Source organism: Herpailurus yagouaroundi, unplaced genomic scaffold (assembly GCF_014898765.1).
Source record: "Herpailurus yagouaroundi ecotype Mexico unplaced genomic scaffold, PumYag 165, whole genome shotgun sequence".
Taxonomy (NCBI): Eukaryota; Metazoa; Chordata; class Mammalia; order Carnivora; family Felidae; genus Herpailurus; species Herpailurus yagouaroundi.
This window is the reverse complement of record NW_024412406.1, coordinates 9,794,163-9,798,215: the sequence shown is the minus strand read 5'-3', so window position 1 is coordinate 9,798,215 and position 4,053 is coordinate 9,794,163. Positions and strand designations below refer to the sequence as shown.

At 35.3% G+C, this 4,053-nt stretch overlaps 1 non-coding gene across 1 annotated transcript; it reads left to right on the top strand.

Annotated features, from left to right (window-relative positions):
* Positions 1 to 2,623: 2,623 nt before the first annotated feature.
* LOC121038370 (U4 spliceosomal RNA) lies at positions 2,624 to 2,763 on the top strand. The gene has a single exon (XR_005794326.1). It is a non-coding gene; the product is annotated as a U4 spliceosomal RNA (small nuclear RNA).
* Positions 2,764 to 4,053: the final 1,290 nt, after the last annotated feature.

The window sequence follows — 4,053 nt, the reverse complement described above, 5'->3', positions numbered from 1 at the left end:
AGACTATCACTGCTTCTTTGTGTCTTTGTCAAGGAACAGTTGACTATATATGTGTGTACCTATTCCTAAGTGCTCTATTGTGTTTCACTGATCTGTTTGTCTATTTTGCCAATACCACAGTGTCTTGATTCTTTAGTTTTAAAGTCTTGAAGTTGCTACCGTGTGTCCTCCAAATTTGGTCTTGTCTTTCAGTATTGTTGTTGGCTATTCTGGGTCTGTTTCCTCTCCATCTACACTTTAGAATAAGTTTGCTGATATCTACAAAATAACACTCTAAGATTCTAATTGGGATTGCATTGAATCTATAGTTCAAGTTAGGAAAAAACCAACATATTGTAATATTGAATCTTCCTATCCGTGAATGTGGAATGTGTATCCATTTATTCAGTTTTTTGTAGTCTCTTTATCAGAATTTTGTAGTTTTCCTCATATTGATCTTGTCCATGTTCTGTTAGTTTAATACCTAAGCATTTCTTTTTCTTTTCTTTTTTTTTTTAGGTTCTAATGTGAATAGCACCATATGTTGATTTAAAATTAAAAATTTTTTTTAATGTTTTACTTATTTTTGAGAGAGAGACAGAAATAGAGACAGAGACAGAGACAGAGAATGGGAGGAACAGAGAGAGGGAGACACAGAATCCAAAGACAGGCTCCAGGCTCTGCGCTAGCTGTCAGCACAGAGCCTGACACAGGGCTCGAACCCACAAACCGCAAGATCATGACTTGAGCCAAAGTTGGATGCTTAACTGACTAAGCCACCCAGGCGCCACAACCATATTTTGATTTTAAATCTCACTTCTTTATTGCTGGAATATATGAAAATGATTGACTTTTGTATATTAACCTTGTTACCTGTAACTTTGCTATACTTATTAGTTCTTGGAGTTTGTTATTATTGTTGTTATTGTTAATTCCTTAGGATTTTCTACATAAATGATGATGTTACCTGTAAACAAAAATAGATTTATGTCTTTCTTCCCAATATACATACCTTTTATTTCCCTTTTTGTCTTATTGCATTATCTAACACTTACATTGCAGTGTTAGAAAGGAGTGGTATAAAGGGACTTCCTTGTCTTGTTCTTGATCATACCAGGAAACTTTTATTTTCTTAACATTAAGTATGATGTTAGCTGTAGGGTTTTTGTATATATTCTTTATTAAGTTAAGGAAGCCTCCTGCTATTCTACTTTGCTGACAGTATTTAATATGAATGGCTATTGGATTTTGTCAGATGCATTTTCTGCATCTGTTGATATGATCATGGGATTTATTTATTTTTATCCTGTTGATGTGATGGATTACATTTACTGATCTTTTTAAAAAATTTTTTTTCAATGTTTATTTATTTTTGAGAGACAAAGACAGAGCATTAACAGGGGAGAGGGAAGAGAGAGGAAGACACAGAATCCAAAGCAGGCTGCAGGCTCTGAACTGTCAGCACATGTCCCAACACAGGGCTCAAACCCACGAACCATGAGATCATGACCTGAGCCAAAGTCAGATGCTTAACCTACTGAGCCACCCAGGTGCCCGCACATTTATTGATTTTTTCATGTTGAAAACCAATCTTGCATACCTTGGATAAATCCTACTTGGTCATGGTGTATAATTATTTTTTGCATTAATGCGTTGAATTTACTAATATTTTGTTGAGGATTTTGCATCTATGTTCATGAGAGACATTGGGTCTGTAGTTTTCTCTTCTTGTAATGTCTTTGTCCAGTTTTGGTTTTAGGGTAATACTTGCCTCAGAGAATGAGTTAGGACGTATTTCTTCTGCTTCTATCTTATGAAATAGAATATAGAAAAATTGTATAATTTCTTCCTTAAATATGTGGTAGAATTCACCAGTGAACACATCTGGACCTGATGCTTTCTGTTTTAATTATTGATTCAATTCCTTTAATAGGTATAGACCTATTCAAATTGTCTATTTCCTTTGTCAGTTTTGGCAGATTGTGTTTTTCGAGGAAATGTTCCATTCATCTAGGTTAACAAATTTGTGGGCATAGAGTTATTCATAATATTCCTTTATTATTTTTTTCATATCCATAGGATCTATGGTGATGTCTTCTCTTTCATTAATATTGATATCGATATCTATGTGCTCTTTCTTCTTAATCTGGTTAGGGGGTTATCAATTTAATTGATCTTTTCAATGAATAAGCTTTTGTTTTTACTCATTTTCTCTATTGATTTCCTGTTTTTAATTTCATTGATTTCTACTCTAATTCTTATAATTTATTTTCTTCTACTTACTGTGAATTTAACATCCCCCTCTTATTCTAGCTTCAAAGATGGAGAGTTAGATTATGACTTTAAATCTATTTTTCTAACATATTCATTAAATGCTATAAAGTTCTCTCTAAGCACTGCTTTTACTGCGTCCCACAAATGTTGGTAATCTGTGTTTTCACTTTTAAATAGTTCAAAATATTTTTAATTTCTCTTGAGATTTCTTCCTTAGAAGTATCAAATTCTGAAGATACAAAAAAAAAATAAGCAAATACGTGTGGGAAGAACTGAAATCATATATATGATTCATATATATGAATCATATTGTTTTGTATTTGGGGGTTTTTCAGATTTGTTTCCTACACCTACCTAAGATTTTTGTCCAAGCTTTGCGGAGTGGCAGTATCGTAGCCAATGAGATTTACTGAGGCGTGATTATTGCTAATTGAAAGCTTTTCCCAATACCCCACCATGATGACTTGAAATATAGTACACACTGGCAATTTTTGATAGTCTCTAGGGAGACTGGGAAAAAAGAAAGATTTTTGTCCAAAATGTTGATATAAATGATCTATATCAAAAGGTTTATGCCTTTATTACTATCCTGAGAAACACGGGTTGCATTTGTTTTTGTGTGTGGTGTGTACTTTAAAAAAAAAAAAAATGGGTGAGAGCGAATATTCTGGAGTAGATATTCCTAATCTAAATGCCCATTCTACTGCTTAGTAAATATCTCTTATTGAAAAATGTCTAGGGGTGCCTGAGTGGCGCAGTCGGTTAAGCGTCCGACTTCAGTCAGGTCACGATCTCGCGGTCCGTGAGTTCGAGCCCCGCGTCAGGCTCTGGGCTGATGGCTGGGAGCCTGGAGCCTGTTTCCGATTCTGTGTCTCCCTCTCTCTCTGCCCCTCCCCCGTTCATGCTCTGTCTCTCTCTATCCCAAAAATAAATAAACGTTGAAAAAAAAAATGTCTAAGAGTAGGGCAATATTGGTAATATTTTTTTCATTGTGAAATAGGGATTGTTTTCATGTTTATAAGTCACATTTTTGTGCTTCTTTACTCTTTTGTTACTTTTGTTACTAGGCATTGTGTATAGAACAGTGGAGATTAAGATACAATTTTCTTTTATTTAGTTTTATGTATTTCTCAGAAAATTCAAGCATTTTTCTCTGCCTGACATTTAGGGTGAAGGGCTAATTATTTAGATATGTCCTAAAATTAAGTTGAATGGGGGTTGGGTTATACCTTTAAATTCAATTGACTTTGCCCATGATAAGAGTAATATCCAACCTTTCATTTTGCTACCATTTTGATCATATTATTATTGTTATTATTATTATCATTATTTTAAAGCTTATTTATTTATTTTGAGAGAGCGAGACAGAGAGAGAGCGAGAGCGAGAGCGAGAGCGAGAGAGAGAGAGAGAGAAAGCAAGTGGGGGAGGAGCAGAGAGAGAGGGAGGGAGGAAATCCCAAGCAGGCTCCACACTCAGGAGGGGCCCTATGTGGGGCTCTATCTCAATGCCAAGATCATAGCCCGAGCCAAAATCAAGTCGGTCGCTTAACCAAGTAAGCCACCCAGGGACCCCAATCATATTATTATTTGAGGCTGGATTGCAGTTTCAGATATTTTTGAACCAAGTGGCTTTGGAAAAAAGCAGAATAAAATAAGCCTTGGCTTGGGTACACATGTAACAACCCATGACTGAATGTGGTTCTGTTATTTCATTCTGGTTTTTTCCAAAGCCACTTTTTTCTTTTTTTTCTTTTTCCTTCCTTCCTTCCTTCCTTCCTTCCTTCCTTCCTTCCTTCCTTC